This window comes from Petaurus breviceps, unplaced genomic scaffold, assembly GCF_028583685.1.
Source record: "Petaurus breviceps papuanus isolate PSGF00001 unplaced genomic scaffold, PetGlider_PUasm1.0 38, whole genome shotgun sequence".
Classification (NCBI taxonomy): domain Eukaryota; kingdom Metazoa; phylum Chordata; class Mammalia; order Diprotodontia; family Petauridae; genus Petaurus; species Petaurus breviceps.
This window is the reverse complement of record NW_027186304.1, coordinates 49,459,629-49,480,273: the sequence shown is the minus strand read 5'-3', so window position 1 is coordinate 49,480,273 and position 20,645 is coordinate 49,459,629. Positions and strand designations below refer to the sequence as shown.

Genomic DNA, 20,645 nt, shown 5'->3' with positions numbered 1-20,645 from the left:
GATAGATAGATAGATAGATAGATAGATAGATAGATAGATAGATAGATGATAGATAGATAGATAATATATATATATAAAATAATTCTATACATACTTCTCATTATCGGTTCTTTCTCTGGATGCAGATAGCATCTACCTTCATAGATCCTTTGTCGTTAATTTGGGTATCTATAATAATCAAAATGACTTAGTCAATAAAAATTATTTTTAAAACAATATCACTGAATGGGCATTGCCTCACTCAAAGTGAGAAACTGAAAAGACCTTAGCTTAAAAGGCCATGGTCTCCCACTACATCCTGGGCCATATCCAGTCATCCTGATGAATATCAGGACACTAGACCCAGATGGCTCTGGAGAAGAAAGGGAGGCTGGTGACCTTGCACAGCCCTCCCTCACTCAAATCAAAGTCACCTGCAAGTCGTGTCATCATTTCCCTGATGTCATGATCCTCTTTGAAAGTAAAGGACAAACCACAACATGGCCACTGCACTAATTCAAACTCTCATCTCCTTAGTAATAATAATAATGGATAGCATTTATATAGAACTTTAAGGTTTACATTGCACTTTACAAATATTTTCTGATTTGTCCTCAAAACAACCCAGGGAGGTAGGTGTACTTGTTTCCATTTTATAGATGAGGCAGACAGAGGTTAAGTGGCTTACTCCAGTTCACACAGTTAATAAGCATCTGAAGCCAAATTTGAATTCGGGTCTGCCCTAACTCCAGGTACAGGTATCTGTCCAATGTACCTTAGTAGACACCTTTGACCTGGACTTTTCCAAAGGCCTCCTAATTAATCTTCTTGCCTTCATTTCTCCCCCCTTCAATTCATCTTCCCCACAGTTTTCAACACATTTTGCTGACACAGAGACTGACCATGTCCTAAGATCTCTGACCTCTCTAAAATTTTTGATGGCTCCCATTTGCTTTCAGGATAAATTCAAAAACTAAGTGTTTAAAGTCCCTCATAGCCTGGCTCTTGCCTTTCTGGTCTTGTTTCAGATTATTCCCCTTTAGGAAACCTCTGAAGGTTCCGAATAAAAGCTGACTCCACCCTGAAGCCATCACTGATCTTCTGTGATCAGCCTGTCAACATGTTGCTATCTTGAAATAATTATAATAAAATCCATGTAATTTTCTTTGTCCTGAGTTTTGCCTCATTAATCAGGGTGAAGAATTTTACTTTGAACAATATCCAGGGATGGATGTGCCTCAAGACAGAACAGGAAAGCATGGTCTCCATCGTGAGGTATGGCACTGGGGAAATGTTATTCTTTGTCTTTCCTATCTGGGAGGTCATAGCCATAAGGAACATGTGGGAAAAGTCATCAAGTTGAGGGCAGGTGACCTGGTTTCTAGGCAGATTAAGACATCATTTCATCCCTCTTTTCAAGAGGATGTGGAACCTTTTCATTTCACTTTAAGTACTGCACTGTATTTATTTTTATTACTACTAACAATGAGATAAGGTTACTCATAGGGGTGGCTAGATGGCACAGTGAATAGAGCACCGGCCCTGGAGTCAGGAGGACCTGAGTTCAAATCCGGCCTCAGACACTTAACACAAAAACTAGCCGTGTGACTTTGAGCAAGTCACTTAACCCCAATTGCCCTACCTTCCCCCCTCCAAAAATAACCAAACCTCCCCCCCCAAAAAAGGTTACTCATAATATTCTTTGTATGACTCAGAGGAGAGGAGGCATGCTTGCTATCTAATCTTGATACTCAAACTTATATACCCATGCCATAACATTTTCAAAAAAGAAATAAATTTATGCTGTTTGAGAGCTTAATGTCCACAAAATCAGTAATCTACTGAGGGCTTATTTTCCCCAGAGCCTTGCTCTCCAGGAAGAGCAAGAGAGCTTTCCATGTGGTTACTGTCATCTTGAGCCACCTCTTTCTCCCTCCCATGGTAGAGGGATGATGTCTTCCCAGGAGAACCCAAACCTTTTGGATTATTCTACTCTAGTATTCCTCATCCCAGTCAAGTTCATAAGCAGGAGAAGTAAAGAGGGAAAGAGAGTGAGAGAGCAAGAGAGACACAGAGAGAGAGAGAGAGAGAGATTCTAAACTCAAGGGAATCAACATTTCTTTGTGTGTGTGTGATTTTATTTTATTTTAAATTTATGGCATAACACAAATGTTTCCATAACAGTAAATTCTTTTAAAAGATGATTTTAAATATATGAAAATGCAAATCTATTATGTACAACTTACCGTTCCTTTTAAACATATAATAAAGTTGATGTGTAAAACATTGGTTTTTTTCTTCTTTCCCCTCTCCCCCCTTCCCTAGAGATGACTACCATTTGACATAGGTAGTTCAATAGATAACTAGATAGATAGATAATATATGTAAAATCATTCTATACATACTTCTCATTATCACTTATTTCTCTGGATGCAGACAGCATCTTCCTTCCTAGATCCTTTGTTGTTAATTTGGGTATTTATAATAATCAAAATGACTTAGTCAAGGGTGGCTAGGTGTCTCAGTGAATAGAGCACTGGCCCTGGAGTCAGGAGGACCTGAGTTCAAATCCGGCCTCAGACACTTAACACAGAAACGAGCTATGTGACGTTGGGCAAGTCACTTAACCCCAATTGCCCTCCAAAAAACCCAAAAAAAAAAAATGACAGTCACTCAAGGTTGTTTTTCAAATAATATTACTGTTACTGTATAAAATTTTCACTTGGTTCTGCTCATTTCACTCTATTATTTTGTGGAAGTCTTAAGATCATCAAGCTTATTATTTCTTATAGCATAGTAGTCACAATCATATACCACAACTTGTTCAGTCATTCCCCGATTAATGGGTATCCCTGTAATTTCCAGTTCTTTACAACCACAAAGAGAGCAACTAACATATATTAGAACATAAAGGTTCTTTTCCATTTTCCCAATTATTCTTATGCTTTCTCTTCTTGATCTGTTTTCTAGATCTGTTGTTTTCTTATGCTTCACATTCTCTTCTATTTTTTTCATTCTTTATATTTTATTTTTTTAATTTCTTCATCTCGTATTAATTTCTCTGGCTTCCCCTTGCCCAATTCTGATTTTCAAGGATTCATTTTCTTCCTTAAGATCTGGATCTCCTGTTCTAAATGGTTGACTTTCTTTTCATAATCTTCTTGTTTTTCTTGTATTATTCTTATTTTTTTCTTTTTAATTTTTGTTCCTTCTCTCTCATTTGATTTTTAAAGTCTTTTTTCAGTTCTTCAATGAATTCTTTTCAGGCAAGTGACAATTTGGCATTACTTTTTGGGATAGAAGAGGGTTTCTTTGCTTCAGTATCCTCCTCTGAAGATGAACCCTTCTCTTCTCTATTGCCATAGCAGATCTCTATGGTTGGATTCTTTCTCCTTTGCCTGTGCATTTTTTTTTTTTGGTAATAATTTGGTTTTTATAATCACCTCTAGTCCTGGGGTATGGATGGGGGATGGTGCCTCTAGCCTCTGATCCTTTTCAGTTCTCCCCTATGACCTTGAACTCAAGCCAAGACTTCTAGCATCCTGTAAGTGCCCATAGCCAGGCGTGTCCCTGCCCCACTCTTTCTGCACTTATAGGTATGTGCTGGTTCCTTCTCTCCCCTGACACTCTTTGCAGCACAGCTGGGTCTGACATTCCTTGTCTGCAGAGGTTCCCTAGATCTTTCTCAAGTCAGATGCCCAACTCCTGTCATTGTCCCAGTGGTAAAAGTTCCTGTGGCTGGGGCAGATGCAGCCTCTCAAACCAACTAACCCCAGGGCTTGCCACTTGTTAAAGCAGACTCTAGACTGGAGGTGTTTATTCTTCACAGGGAGGAAATCTCATCCTAGGATTTTTCTTCAGCTCTTCTCTTGATTGTCCCAAGAGAACCCCTGTCCTGCCCCTACTTTTATTTGTTTTCATGGCTCTATGCTCTCTCAGAAGCACTATTTTTATCTCTTTTGTGGAGGAAAATCTTGAGAGCTTGAAATTTTCTGACCTACTCTGCCAACTTTCCAATCCTCACCTAGAGTTATCTTAAACAGGGTATCTCTTACTATCTTTTGTTGCAGCGTCTTGTTTGTGGTATATAGGAATGCTGATGACTTATGTGGATTTGTTTTATATCCTGCTATATTGCTAAAATTATTAATTGTTTTAACAAACGTTTTAGTTGAGGTTTTGAGATTTTCCAAGTATATCATCATATCATCTGCAAAAAAGAGATAGTTTTATTGCCTCATTCCCTATTCTGATTCCTTCTACTTGTTTTTCTTCTCTTACTCCTATTGCTAGGATTTCTAATTCAATGCTGAATAATATTGGTGACAGTGGGCATCCTTGTTTCAAGCCTGATCTTAGTGGAAAGACTTCTAGCTTGTCCACATTACAAATAATGCTTGCTAATGAATTTAGGTAAATGGTTTTTTTTTTCAATCAATTTAAGGAAAAAATCCATTTATACCTACACTTTCAAGCGGTTTTAATAGAAATGAGTGTTGGATTTTATCACAAGCTTTTCCTGCATCTATTGATATTATCATATGATTTTTTAAAATCTTTATTATTAACATAACCAATTACTTTAATAATTTTCCTTATGTTAAACCATCCCTGCATTCCTAGTACAAATCCTGCTTGGTGAAATGTATAGTCTTTCTAATATGTTGTTGTTATCTTTTTTTTTGCTTTTTGGAGGACAATTTGGGGTTAAGTGACTTGCCCAAGGTCACACAGTTTTTGTGTTAAGTGTCTGAGGCCGGATTTGAACTCAGATCCTCCTGACTCTAGGGCCAGTGCTGTTGTGATCTTTTAGCTAGTACTTTATTTAGGATTTTTGCATCCATATTCAATAATGAAATTCATCTATAATATTCTTTCTCTGTTTTTATTCTTCCCGGTTTAGGTATTAGTACCATATTTGTTTTATTAAAGGAATTTAATAAGACTCCTTCTTTGTCTTATTCCAAATAATTTATTTACTATTGGAATTAGTTGATTTTTAAATGCTTGATAGAATTCACTTGTAAATCTGTCTTGTCCTGGTGCTTTTTTTCTTAGGAAGCTCATTTATGGCCTGTGCAATTTCTTTTTCTAAAATATGCCTATTTACAAGCCCAGGTACTATATGAACACAATTACAAAATATTTTTCACACAAATAAAGTCAGATCTAAACAACTGGAAAAATATCAATTGCTCTTGGGTAAGCTAAACTAACATAATAAAAATGACAATTCTACCTAAATTAACTTACTTGTTCAGTACTATACAATCAAACTACCAAAAACATTATTTTATAGAGCTAGAAAAAATAATAACATAATTCATATGGAACAACAAAAGGTCAAGAATATCAAGGGAATTAATGGAAAAAAATGCAAGAGATGATGGCTTATGAACACCAGATGTAAAACTACATTATAAAGCTGTAATCAAAACTATTCAGTACTGACTAAGAAATAGAGTAGAGAATCAGTGGAATAGATTAGGTACACAAGACAGTAGTAAGTGATCATAATAATATATTGTTTGATAAACCCAAAGACTTCAGCTTCTGGGAAAAAAAGTCACTATTTGACAACAACTGCTGAGAAAACCGGAAAATAGTAAGGCAAAAACTAGGTATAGATCAATATCTCATACCATATATCAAGAAAATGTTAAAATGGATAAATAATTTAGACATAAAGGGTGATACTATAAGCAAATTAGGAGAGGAAGGAATAGTTTACCTGTCATATCTATAGAGAAAAGAAGAATTTATGACCAAACAATAGATAAGAAAGCATTACGAAATGCAAAATGCATAATTTTGATTATATTAAACTAAAAACCTTTTTTCTAATGAAGGGTTTTATTTATTTATTTATTGCTTTTCAAAGGGGGGAGGGCAGGGCAATTGGGATTAAGTGACCGGCCCAAGGTCACATGGCTGTTAAGTGTTAAGTGTCTGAGGCCAGATTTGAACTCAGGTACTCCTGATTCCAGGGCCAGTGCTCTATTCACTGCACCACCTAGCCACCCCAAAACTAAAAAGTTTTTGCACAAACAAGACCAATACAACCAAGATTAGAAGGAAAGTAGAAAGCTGGGAAACCATTTTTACAGCCATTGTTTCTGATAAAGGCTTCATTTCTAAAATATATCTAGAGAGAACTAAGTCAAATTTATAAGAATACAAGCCATTCCCCAATTGATAAATGATCAGAGCATATGAACAGGCATTTTTCAGATAAAGAAATCAAAGCTATCTATAGTCATATAAAAAAATGATGTAAATCACTATTGATTAGAGAAATGAATCAAAACAACTCTGACATACCACCTCATACCTAGAAGATTGGTTAATATGACAGAAAAGGAAAATTATAATGTTGGAGAAGATGTGGGAAAATTGGGACACTACTACACTGTTGATGGAGTTGTGAATTGATCCAACCATTCTGGAGAGCAATTTGGAGCTATGCCCAAAGGGCAATTAAACTGTATACGTATTGATCTAGCAATACCATTACTAGGTCTGTATCCCAAAGAGATCATAAAAAGGGGGAAAGGACCCACATGTACAAAAATATTTATAGCAGCTATTTTTTATGGTGACAACGTAAAGCCAAGCCCGAGCAACTTTCCAGAGGACTACTGCTGTGAAAAGCTTCCAAGGTTCTGATTACACAGTATAGTGAACTCTCTATTTATTCAATAATAAATTAAGGCAAAATGTTCACAGAAATCAAAGTACAGCATAACAACTTATCACTAAAATGGCCATGTAGTTTTCACCAAAGTGGTCAAACAGTTTTAAACAAAGTACATTCATTTAGTAACTCAATCATTCTTAAGGAGGCAAGCTTCCTTACTTAACACAAAGTACAGAGGTCAAAAGTTCTCCACTCACATGGTCTTAATCTCGTCAATCAAAAAGTCTTCTTTCTTCTTAATTGGAGATTAGTTTCCAATCATCCTTAATCAGTAACAAAGTACAAAGGTCAAAGTCCTTCATCCCTAGTAAATCATGATCTTCTCAGTTTGCACTGAATACCAAAGGAGAGGTCTTTTTATCTTGACTCAAGGCTGGCTCTCTGCTTCCATGGTTCTCCTTCCCACAGTTTCTGTTCCTGGGAAGACAAAACTTAACAAAGCCACAATAACATTAATCCACATTGCTGGCATCCTCATCAATTCACTTTCTGCCTGTGAAATCAACATAGACCCAACAACAAGGTCTGAGGCCTCTATCAACAAATGAATACGACAAAGTAACATCAAAACAGACAGACAAAGTCCCAGCACCACAAAAATGAATATGACAAAGTAACATCAAAACAGAAAGACAAAGTCCCAGCACCACAATCATGCTTCCTCCCAGTTCTTCTTTCTTCTCACTTCTCAGTTCTCATTCCCAGCAGTTCCCACCTGCTCTCAGAACTTCTTCAGAAGCTCTAGCTGGCCCTCAGAAGCTCTTGGCTGGCAGCTTTGGCTGGCCCTCAGAAGTTCTCAACAGCTTTCAGAAGAAGTTCTGCCAACACAAGTTCTGTTCTCAAAATCTTCTCTCTTCTCATTTCTTAGCTCCTCAGCCTCCATGCTACTTGCTTCCAGAAGTTCCAGCTCTCTAGCTTGGACTTTTCTTTATATAAGGTATTAGTTCTTCCCTGTTCCACCCCTTCCAATTACAACAGGAAGTTTCTCTCACTGTGAGATTCACAAGTTCTGGATCTTAATACTTGAAACAAGGTATTAACTACTTCTGTTTCTTAATGAACTTGAAACAAGGTGCTAAGTACCAGCCAATACAAGGGGATCTTCAAATTCCATTACTACTATGGCTAAGAATTAGAAATTGAAGGGATGCCCAACAGTTGGGGATTGGCTGAACAAGTTGTGGTATATGAATGTAATGGAGTGCTATTGTGCTATAAGAAATGATGAGCAGGTATTTCAGAAAAACCTGGAAAGACTTACATAAACTGATGCTGAATGAAGTGAGCAGAACCAAGAGAATATTGTACATAGTAACAATAACACTGTGCAATGACCAACTGTTATTGACTTAGCTTTCCTCAGCAATACAATGATCCAAGACAATTCCAAAAGACTCACGATGGAAAATTATATTCACATCCAGAGAAAGAACTGACAGAGTCTGAATACAGATAAAAACATACTATTTTCACTTTTTTGTTGAATATTTTTTTTCTGATTTTTTCTTTTGTTCTGTTTCTTCTTTTACAACATGACTAATATGGAAATATTTGCATTATTGCACATCTATAGCCTATATCAGATTGCCTGCCATCTTACAGAAGGGGGAAGGGAGGAATAGAAGGAGAATGCAAAATCTTTCAAAAAATGAATGCTAAAAATTGCCTTTACATGTAATTGGAAAAAAATAAAATACTATTAATTGAAAAAATAAATAGAATAGGTCTATTTAGATAGTGTGCTTCCTCTTTTGATCATCTAGGCAATTTATATTTTTATCAACATCCATTTCACTTAAATTGTTAAGTTTATTGGCATATTTTATTTTATTTTTGGCAGTTTATTATTTCAATCATGTTTTAATCCCTTGATGTGGGTAATTCTGTCTCCAAATTTCCTCCACAGAAATAACATTGTCCCAAAGGGAACATAAAGCAGCAAAAACAAAGGGGCAAAGTAGTTGTCCTCCTAAGACAATATGAAAGGACCTCAGGTAAGACCAGACTTCCAGAGGTGAAGGTTTGGCTTGAGATGAGTATAAACACCTCCAGACTGATTCCACTGAATTAACAAATAGCAGGCCCTGGAGGCAGTTGGGTTGGGAAGCAGACCAGACCTAAAGAACCTCCACTTCATGACCTTTCACTTCACAACCTCAGGAATTTCACCTCACAGACTTTTATCTCACAAACTTTTGTCTAATCAACAGTGTGGGGATCAGATGACTGAGTGGAGAAGATTGAAGGACCCCTGCTGTTTCCAGATACCAGGCCTTGGTGCTGACCAGATGTGATACCAGGCTGTGACTGTGGGTGAGGAGGTATGAACACATGCCATAAGAATGTGTACCACAGGGAGTAAGAGCATTTTCAGAACAGTGCAGCTGGGGAACCCAAACTGTGGCTTAGGGGGAGTATCTGACATTGAGCCCCCAGACAGAATTCAGAAAATATCAGTAAAGAGAACTTAAGGCCTGGAACATCATTACCCACAATTTAGGATTAAAACCTAATTCCAATAATAAGTTATTAAAACTAAAATAGAAATGAGTAAGCAAAGGAAAAAGAGCCTGACCATGGCTAGGTAGAATGGTATAAAAGATGATCTGGGTTCATATTCAGAGGAAAATATTTTGGTAACAAAAGCTACTTCCACCCCAAAGAGTAAAGGCAAAATTTGGTCATAAGCCCAGAAAGAATTCTTGAAAGAATTTTTAAAAGGACTTCAAAAATCAAATAAGAGAGATCAAGGAAAAATTTAGGGAGGGAAAAAAGCAATCCAATAAAATTATGGGGAAAAAAAAGTTAATCAATTAAGAAAAGGTCCAAAATCTTAAAGAAGAAAATAACTCCTTGAAAACTATAATTGGGCAAAGGGAACTGAATGACATTACAAAACATCAAAAAATAATAAAACAAAATCAAAAGAATAAAAAAAATGAAGAGAATCTGAAACATTTCATTAGAAAAACAACTGATCTGGAAAACAGATTTAGGAGAGACATTGTAAGAGTTGTTGAACTACCTAAAAGTTATGATTAAAAAAAAGGAATTGTGATACAATATTACAAGAAATTATTAAGGAAAAATGCCCTGAAATTCTAGAACAAGAAGGTAAAGTAGAAATGGAAATAAATCTACCATTTATCATCTGAAAGAGATACCAGGAGGAAAATACACAAGTATGTCATAGCCAAGTTTCAAAACTCCCAGGTTAAGGAGAAAATATTGCAAATAACAAGAATAAAAATTAAATATTTCAGAGATGTAATCAGGATTTCACAAACCCTAGCAGCTTCTACAATGAAAGACTATAGGTCCTGGTACATTATGTTTCAAAGAGCAAAAGAGCTGGAGCTGAAACCAAGAATAACTTACCCAGCAAAGTTGAGTACAATTCTGAATGAAAAAAAAAAGACATTTAAAGAACTGAAAGGTTTTTAGGTATTTGGGGGGAGGGGGTGTAGGGGAAGAGGAAACCAAAACTCAACAGAAAATGTTATATATAAGGTCCAGAAGAAATATAAGGAAAACATTAAAGATTAATTGTAAGGGGCTCATTAAGGTCAAACTCATATGAAAATGTTATTATATATGCATATGTGTATATGTGTGTCATATATGAAAATGTTATTATAAAAGTATTTATTAGCAGTAGACAGTCAAGTCATTACTACAGTACTTTGAAAGAAAGGTTTAGACTGAGTTGAGTATGATGGGGTGATGATAAAAAACAAAATTGGATAGGAAAAGTTAAAAAGTACAATTATTTCATACAAATAGGGTGTGAAAGGAAGAACTAAATAAAAGGAAGCAGGTGGGGTTAAGGAGCTGGTAATGTTGGAACTTTATTCTCATCAGATCTGGGTTGAAGAAGAAACAATGTGTAAATCTGAAGGGTTGTATAAGTCTTCTTCCACTTGTACAGAGGTGAGAGGATGGGGGGGGGATAGTATAAGGTCAGGACTTTTAGAAAAGTCTGTAGATTAAGTTTTAGGAGGGTGGGGAAAGAGGGACTCTTAAAGGGATGGGTAGAATAAAGAATAGGAGAGTAAGGGGAAAAGATAAGGTAATAGGTATAGGGTAAAAAGAGGCTGAGAAGGAAAATAGTGAGTAAAAATAAGATGGAGAGAAATTCACAAATAGTAATTATAACTTTAAATGTGAATGGGATGAACTCACTCATAAAATGGAACAGATGGCAGAATGAATTAAAAATCAGAATTCAACAGTGTGTTGTTTACAAGAAACACATTTAAGAATAAGAGATACAGATAGAGTTAAAATAGAGTGTTGAAGTAGAATTTATTATGCTTCAACTGATGCAAAAAAAGGCAAGGGTAGCAAACATGACCTCAGATAACATTAAGGCTAAAATAGATTTAATTAAAAATGATAAACAGGGTAACTACATTTTGATAAAAAGATACCATAGATGATAAGCAATATCATACTACATCTATTTTAATCAAATACTATAGCATCTAAATTTTTTTAAAAGTTAAATGAATTTCAGATGGAGATAGATAGTAGTACAATAATAGCAGGGGACATTAATCTTCCCCTCTCAGAATTAGATAAATCTAATTTAAAAAAAAATAAGATGTCAAGGAAGTGAATAGAACTTTAGGATAAGCTAACTCTGATAGATATTTGGAGAGAATTGAATGGGAATAGAAAAGAAACTTTTTCTCAGTGGTTCATGGTCCCTTTACAAAGATTGACTATATATTAGGACATTAAAATATTATAGTTAAAAGCAGAAAAGCAAAAATTTCAAAAGTATCCTTTTCAGGTCAGAATACAATAAAAATTAAAATTAATAAAAGGTCACAAAAACACAGATTAAAAACTAAATGGAGATTAAATGCTCTAATCTTTAAAAAAGAGTGGAATAAAGAACAAATCATAGGAACAATAATTTCATTAAAGAGAATGACAATAATGAGACAATATAACAAAACCTAAGAGATACAGCAAAAGCAGTAATAAGAGGAAAATATACATTTCTAAATGCTTATATGAATAAAAGAGAGAAAGAGCAGGCCGATGAATTGGGTATGCTTTAAAAAAACTAGAAAAAGAATAAACTAAAAATTCCCAACTAAACACTAAATTGGAAATTCTAAAATTAAAGATGAGAGTAATAAAAAGTAAAAAATAAAATCATTGGTTAAGTTCATTTTTAAAAAGAAGAAAATCAAATCACTAGTATTAAAAACTAAAAGTGTTAATACACCCCTAATGAAGATGACATTAAAGCAATTATAAGGAGTTATTTTGCCCAATTATGTGGAATGAACATTTCCTAGACTAGAGTGCTTTCCAAACCTACCTAGAATAAACAGACTGAGAGAAGTGACTTCCTGGAATCCTTTGCTAGTACATCCCTGTGCTTTCCTCCCATAGGTATCTTCCCTTTCAGTAGAACTTCAGCTACATCCTTCAGTGGCACCCATGACATTATATGTTCCTCCCAAGGGACATAATTTGTGTAGAGTTTCTACATGGAAGACCAGAGGCAAGTCTAATTTCCCCCTAAAAATCATGTTCCATATAGGAGGTCTCAGGCCTTATTATTCTTACATACATTTTGTTTTTAATTCTCTAAATGCCTACTTCATTCCTCAGTAAAAAATAAGTTCTCTAAAAACAAGAGAAAGGCTTCTTCTTTTTTTTTTTTTTTTTTTTGTCTTTGCATCCCCCAGGACCTACCACTGAATCTGGCATTTGGTAGACAATTAATAAGTGCTGGTTGAATTGAATTAAGCTGAATTGAAATTGAAACGTTTATGACAAAGAACAAAGGCCAACTCCCCTCCCCCCCTCCCATTGCGTGCTTTATTAGCTGGCTGGGAGGGGGGATGCGGTTTCTGGTGGATGGGCCGCGGACTGGCGCTTGCGCCAACTTGTGCCTTATCTGTGTGGGGAGGGGTAGGCTTTGGCCCATTTCGGGGAGCGCAGGCGCGAGGCATTGATGCCGGAGGATTTGAGCGAGGCCGGGCCTGGTAGCTGGCCATGCTCCTTGTCACTCAATAGACAGGAGGGCGGGAGCAGTTCAGGGATGTCCAGCTCGCCGCTGTCCAAGAAGCGTCGCGTGTCCGGGCCTGATCCAAAACCAGGTTCTAACTGCTCTCCTGCCCACCCTGTTCCCTCTGACGCGCCCACTGCACCTGCCAACGGAATGGCTAAGAACGGGAGTGAGGCAGACATCGACGAGGGCCTATACTCCAGGCAACTGTATGTACTAGGCCATGACGCCATGAAACGCCTTCAGACTTCCAGCGTCCTAGTGTCTGGACTCCGGGGCCTTGGAGTTGAAATTGCTAAAAACATCATCCTTGGTGGAGTCAAAGCTGTTACCCTACATGATCAGGGTGCTGCCCAGTGGGCTGATCTCTCCTCCCAGTTCTACCTACGAGAAGAAGATGTGGGCAAGAACCGGGCAGAGGTTTCCCAACCCCGTCTGGCTGAGCTCAATGCCTATGTTCCTGTCTGTTCCTACACAGGGCCTCTCACTGAGAACTTCCTTGGCAACTTCCAGGTGGTTGTCCTCACCAACTGTCCCCTGGAGGAACAGATGCGTGTAGGTGAGATCTGCCATGGTCGCGGTATCAAGCTGGTGGTGGCCGACACTCGGGGCCTCTTTGGGCAGCTGTTCTGTGACTTTGGTGAGGAAATGGTCCTGACGGATGCAAATGGGGAGCAGCCGCTTAGCTCCATGGTCTCTATGGTGACCAAGGACAGCCCCGGTGTAGTGACCTGCTTGGATGAGGCACGGCATGGCTTTGAGAGTGGCGACTTTGTCACCTTCACCGAGGTCCAAGGCATGAGTGAACTCAATGGCATATCACCTGTGGAGATCAGAGTCCTAGGTCCATACACCTTCAGCATCTGTGACACGGACAGATTCTCTGACTACATTCGTGGTGGAATCGTTACCCAGGTCAAAGTGCCCAAGAAGATCAGCTTTAAATCACTATCTGTATCCCTGGCTGAGCCAGAATTTGTGATGACGGATTTTGCCAAGTTTTCTCGCCCTGCCCATCTCCATGTGGCCTTTCAGGCCCTACACCAGTTCTACAGCCAGCGAGGGCGGCTGCCCCACCCTCAAAATCAGGCGGATGGAGCAGAGATGGTGAGCCTGGCGCAGGCCATTAAGGAAGCTGCGTCACCTCGACTGCTGCAGGAGCATTTGGATGAGGAGCTGGTACAGCAGTTGTCCTACATGGCAGCCGGAGATCTGGCCCCTGTAAATGCTTTCATCGGGGGCCTGGCTGCTCAGGAAGTTATGAAGGCCTGCTCAGGAAAGTTTATGCCCATCATGCAGTGGTTGTACTTTGATGCCCTAGAGTGCCTGCCTGAGGACAGAGAGGCCCTAACTGAGGACAGTTGCCGCCCTCGTCAGACGCGCTATGATGGGCAGGTGGCTGTGTTTGGCTCTCATCTGCAGGAGAAACTCGGCAAGCAGAAGTATTTCCTGGTTGGGGCAGGAGCCATCGGCTGTGAGCTGCTCAAGAACTTTGCCATGATTGGCCTGGGCTGTGGGGATGGCGGGGAGGTTGTCCTCACTGACATGGACACAATCGAGAAGTCCAATCTCAACCGGCAGTTCCTCTTCCGGCCCTGGGATGTCACAAAGCTGAAGTCTGACACAGCAGCTGCTGCTGTCAGTCAGATGAACCCACAGATGCATGTGACGAGCCACCAGAACCGCGTGGGGCCTGACACTGAGCGCATTTATGATGATGACTTCTTCCAGGCCCTAGATGGTGTGACCAACGCCTTGGACAACGTTGACGCACGCATGTATATGGACCGCCGCTGTGTGTACTACCGGAAGCCACTGCTGGAGTCAGGCACCCTGGGTACCAAGGGCAATGTCCAAGTGGTCATCCCTTTCCTCACTGAATCCTACAGCTCCAGCCAAGACCCCCCGGAAAAGTCCATTCCCATCTGTACTCTTAAGAACTTCCCCAATGCAATTGAGCACACATTACAGTGGGCCCGGGATGAGTTTGAAGGTCTCTTCAAGCAGCCGGCAGAGAGTGTCAATCAGTACCTCACAGATCCAAAGTTTGTGGAGCGAACAATGAGGCTGGCAGGGACACAGCCCTTAGACGTGCTGGAGGCCGTGCAGCGGAGCTTGGTGCTACAGCGCCCTCATACCTGGGCTGATTGTGTGGCATGGGCCTGCCTTCACTGGCATGCCCAGTATGCCAACAACATCCGGCAGCTGCTGCACAATTTCCCTCCTGAGCAGCTGACAAGCTCTGGAGCCCCCTTTTGGTCTGGACCCAAGCGATGTCCTCATCCCCTCACTTTTGATGTCCACAATCCCTTGCATCTGGATTACATCATGGCGGCTGCCAACCTGTTTGCTCAGACCTATGGGCTGGTGGGCTCTCGGGACCGGACAGCTGTGGCCATGCTTCTCCAGACTGTGCAGGTCCCGGAATTCACTCCCAGGTCTGGCGTCAAGATCCACGTCTCTGACCAGGAGCTTCAGAGTGCCAACACTTCAGTTGATGACAGCTGGCTGGAGGAGCTGAAAGCAACACTACCCAGCCTGGAAAAGGTGTCTGGATTCAAGATGTATCCCATTGATTTTGAAAAGGATGATGACAATAACTTTCACATGGATTTCATTGTGGCCGCCTCCAATCTTCGGGCTGAGAACTATGACATTCCCCCTGCCGACCGGCGCAAGAGCAAGCTGATCGCGGGGAAGATCATCCCGGCCATCGCCACGACCACTGCAGCTGTGGTTGGCCTTGTGTGCCTGGAGCTGTACAAGGTGGTGCAGGGCCACCAACGGCTTGAGGCCTATAAGAATGGCTTTCTTAATCTTGCCCTGCCCTTCTTTGGCTTCTCGGAGCCCATTGCAGCTCCCCGTCACAAGTACTATGACCATGAGTGGACACTTTGGGATCGCTTTGAGGTCAAGGGGCTCCAACCTGGGGGCGAGGAGATGACCCTTAAGCAATTTCTGGACTACTTCAAGACAGAGCACAAGCTGGAGATTACAATGCTGTCCCAGGGTGTGTTTATGCTCTATTCCTTTTTCATGCCAGCTGCTAAGCTCAAGGAGCAGCTGGACCAACCTATGACGGAGATTGTGAGCCGGGTGTCAAAGCGGAAACTGGGCCGCCATGTGCAAGCGCTGGTATTGGAGCTCTGCTGCAATGATGATAGCGGCCAGGATGTGGAGGTGCCCTATGTGCGCTACACCATCCGCTGACTGGGCGGCAGGCGGGTGCTTTTGCCTTCCCTCCCCTCCTCTCCTGCCCTCTCCTGTGCCCGCCCCCTCAGGGGGGCTGGGCCCCCCCCCCCCCTCCCCCCCCCCCCCACCTTTGCCTAGGGCACTGGAGGGCATGACTTTGTACTGAACCCATAATAAAGTTATTGACGAAAAAAAAAAAGAACAAAGGCCAAGTGGTCAGTCTAAAAAGTCTAGAATGCTGTTCACCCACCCGAGCTTTGCCAGAGGTTGGACTAGACCTATTTTTTTAAGTCGAAAACTTCCAATTTTCACTCATTTCCTACTGCCTGTAGAAATTTGCAACTGGAGGTACAGACTCATGGTTTGCTTGTTCAGTCATGTCTGATTCTTCATGACCCCATAGACTATATTGTCCATGCAATTTTCTTGGCAAAGACACTGGAGTGGTTTGTTTTTTCCATCTCCAGTGGATTAAGGCAAACAGTGATTAAGCTGACTCCAGGCTCAGTGTGCTTATCCACTGCACCATCTAACTGCTGAGTCTCAGTTGGCTTCAAAGTAATTGCCAAAAAGGCAAAGCAGACTGATTTAATCTGGGAATTAATATAATTTGTCTAAATTCAGGCAAATAAATGTTCTTACTCTCCAATGACCCCCAAAAGAAAACTTAATGTCAACATTTTTTTATTTAACAATATTGTATTTTAGTTTTATCTGCCCTTTTCTCTATTTCCTTTCTTTTGAAAAAAATATTTATTTATTTGCATTTTTCTAATCAACAGTGACTTAGAGTATTATTTAATATGACTATAATAATGACTTCCCTAATATGACCATAGATAACTTCAGTTTCTTGTTCTGAAAACTGCTTATTTATATCAATTGTGTAATGGCATTTATTTTTATAAATTTGGCTCAATTACCTACGTATTTGAAAAATAAGACCTTGATTATAGAAATTTACTGTAAAATTTTTGGTTATTACCTCATTGCTATGGCATCTTTTAGAAAAATGTAGTTTCACTAATTATTTCTTTTAATTAGTTATTTTTTTTTACTTTTGCTTTCTCTGAGATCATACTTGCTATTCCTGCCTTCTTTTTTTTTAACCTCTGCTGAAACATAATAGATTCTGCTCCAGTCCCTTATTTTAATTGTGTGTATGTGTGTGTGTGCGTTTCTTTTTCAACTGTATCTCTTATAAATAATGTAATGTTGGATACTGGTTTTCAATACATTCTGCTGTCTGCTTCCCTTTTATGGGCTAGTTAATCCCATTCATATTCACTGTTACAAGTATTAACTGTTTATTTCCCTCTATCCTATTTTCTTCTATATATGTTGCTCTCTCTCTCTCTCTCTCTCTCTCTCTCTCTGTCTCTCTGTCTCTCTCTCTCTGTCTCTCTCTCTCTCTCTCTCTCTCTCTCTCTCTCTCTCTGTCTCTCTCTCTCTCTCTCCCTGTCTCTCTCTCTCCCCCTCCCTCCATCCTCCTCAAAAGTCTGTTTTGCTTCTAACCATTGCGTCCCTTAATCCACCCTCCCATGTATCATCCCTTTTTCTTTAATCCCCTTCCCCTCCTACTTCCCTGTTGGTTAAGATAGATTTCTATACTCATCTGAGTGTGTGTATGTATTTGTGTGTGTGTGTGTGTGTGTATTCTTCCCTCTTTGAATCAAATCAGATGAGAATGAGGTTCAAGCATTGCCCACACCCCACCATTTTTCCCTTCACTGTAAAATCTCTTCTTTGTGTGCTTTTATATAAGATAATTTTTCCCATTCTTATTCTCCCTTCCACCTTCTCCCAGTGCATCCCTCTAAATCTTTTTTACCTCATTTAAAATTGGAAATTGCTGAGTATTAAGCAATTAAACTTGCCTATAAAATTAGAAGTTATTTTCCTTTTATTTTGTATTTTTATTTTCATTGGTGTCATTTATCAAAAGCTATCCTAGAAGAGAACAAGTTTATGCCCAGGGCTCACAGGGAAAATGAGACAGTGAGCTCTACCTAAGTAAATAAGGAAATAATTCCAAAACACTGGTTAAGGTGTAAGAATGAAAGTGTGAGGGAGAAAGTGTTGGGATAAGCCATTTGGGGCAGGTAGTACTAACAGAGGCAGTTTGACCTTAGGCACAGTTGTCATGAAAAAAAAGGAATGATCTGTATTTTTCTCTTCCTTCCCAAGCCTCCATCATCAGCAACTTCTTCACCTCCTCCCTAGAATAATTCAGCAGGATGGTAAGTATATCACACTATCACTCACTAAATTTTAGTGCCTGAGACAAAGTGAGAGAGAGACAGAGACACAGAGACAGAGACAGAGAGAACCAGCTCAAGTGGAATTTGAGAATACCTCAAAGGATCCTTTGTAGGATCCTTTCTATTTCCACTTGGCTTTCTGGTTCTAACAGATCTGGGCAATTTTTTAAAAATACTCTGCTTAGATTCTTGTTTCAGTCATGATGGTGAGGTAGTCTGTTGATTTCCTAAATTTCTTCTCCTTGATCTCTTTCCCAGGTCAGTTATTTATGCTAGTATATACCTTATACTTTCTTCTATATTTTCAGCCATTTAATTTTGTTTTAATATTTTTTGTTGTCTCATGAAATCATTGGCTTCTTTTTGATCCAGTCTAGTTTTTAGGGATTTTGTTGCTTAAGAAAGTTTTTATAACTCTTAGAACAAGCTATTAATTCTCTTTCTAGTCCTTTCTTCCATAGTTCTCAGGGATTTTGTTGCTTAAGAAAGTTTTTATAACTCTTAGAACAAGCTATTAATTCTCTTTCTAGTCCTTTCTTCCATAGTTCTCATTTGTTTTCCAATTTCCCCCCACCTCCCAAGTATTCTCATTTCATTTGTGGAAGCATTTTTAATTCTTTTTCTTCGCCTATTCCACGAATTCTAGTTGAGTTTGTGCCCAAGCTGTGTTTTGCCATGAGGCTTTGCTTGTGGTCATTGTCTTTTGCATTTGTGTCTTGAGCTTCCGTTTCACCATAATAACCCTTTCCTTCGGGGTTTTTTGGTTTGTCCATTTTTCCAGCCCATTTCTGGAGGGAAGGTCTGGGCTGGTTCTGTTGCTGCTTTCTTATGATATTGAATGTTGTGTGATTCCAGCATCTCAGGAACAGGCTGGAAACCTGTAAACTTGTAGTACTCACAAAGTGGTTTGATCTAGGGCAAAGTCTGATTGCTACTTGCCTGTTCTGAGTTCTGCAATTTTTAATTTGGGCTTGGGTCTGTGCAAACAGTCAACTAGAAAGTTCTATTCGTTCAAAGTGACAGAATTATAGGCTTCTCTTTGGTCTGGAATTCCTGCCTTTGTTATTCCTCTTTAGATTGTGCTAGATGCTAGAGGTGAGATCTTGCTTTGAGGTGAAAACTCAACTATGCTACTTGGGCCTACTGTAATCTGAAATTTCTCTTTCCCTGGTAAACTTCCAAGGGCATCCCAATCAGAGAACTAGGTCGTGAGTGACAAAGCTGCCAGTTCGTACTTGCCACCATCATGGTGACACAATATGGTCCTGGTGGAGCCCTGGCATGGACTGGATCTTTTCTTACCTCTCCCATGTGCTGGAATGCCCCCAAAATTGTGTTATTGTCAGCCCCCAGTGTCCACATACCTCCCCCATTTGTCTTGCTATACAAACTGTGCTATACAACAGGTTCACTGTAAACCAGTTGTCTGGATTTCCCTATCAGGATTCTGTCTGGTGCTTTTTCTAGATCTGGTTAGAGGAGTTTGGAAAGGTGAGCCCACCATATTGTATCCTATCACTCTTTCATCTTGGCTTCACCTTCCAGAGTAATTTTCTTTAGCTTATCCCAGGAACCATTTTGAGAGTAAATTTCATACAGTGCTCCTCTCCCTCCCTCCTTTCCCTCTATTTAATGAGTTTTTGTGTCTTTTCACATTAGAATCTTAAACTTAACTGATTATGTTGATCCCTCTTTGAACCAGAACCAGTGAGAATAATGTTCAAATGATGTTCCTCTCCCTCTTTCCTTCCCCTCTACTATAATGTGTTTTTATGCCTCTTCATGTGGCATAATTTATCTTTTTCTGTCTCATCCTTTTCTTTTATCCCAGTCCCTTTGACCCCCTTATTAAGGTTTTTTTATCATCAGATTAGTTCATTTATACCTACACCCTCTATCTATGTATAGCCCTTTCAAAGGTGATGATAATCATAAATTTCAATATTGACAGTTATCAGCTTCTCATATAGGGATGTAAACATTTTGCTCTTATTGCATCCCAAGTTATGTGCATGTGTGAGTGTGTGTGAGTGTGCATGTGTGCATGTGTGTATGTGTGAGTGTATGTTTTCCTTGTTTACCTTTTTATGTCTTTCTTGAGTCTTGTAACTAGAGATCAAATTTTCAATTGAGCTCTGGCTTTTTCATGAGGAAAGTCTGGAAGTCCCTTATTTCATTAAATGACCGTCTCCTTGCCTGAAACATTATGTTCAGTTTGTCCGGGTAGTTAATCCTTGGTTGCAGTCCTAGCTCTTTTGCCTTACAAAATATCAAATTCCAATCCCTCCGATCTTTTAATGTAGAAGCTGCTAGGTCCTGTGTAATCCCCAGGAACCATTTTGGCAAGGAATGTATTTAGCTTAATCATCACTGTCAAAGATCATATTGTCTTATTGATCAATTGATCAGGAAACATTTCTTAAGCACTTCCTTTGTGTCACTCACTGTGCTTAGTGCTGGGGATGCAAAGAAAGGCAAAGACGTG

At 39.5% G+C, this 20,645-nt stretch overlaps 1 pseudogene; it reads left to right on the top strand.

Annotated features, from left to right (window-relative positions):
• Positions 1-12,594: 12,594 nt before the first annotated feature.
• LOC138170497 (ubiquitin-like modifier-activating enzyme 1 pseudogene) lies at positions 12,595-16,105 on the top strand (annotated as a pseudogene).
• Positions 16,106-20,645: the final 4,540 nt, after the last annotated feature.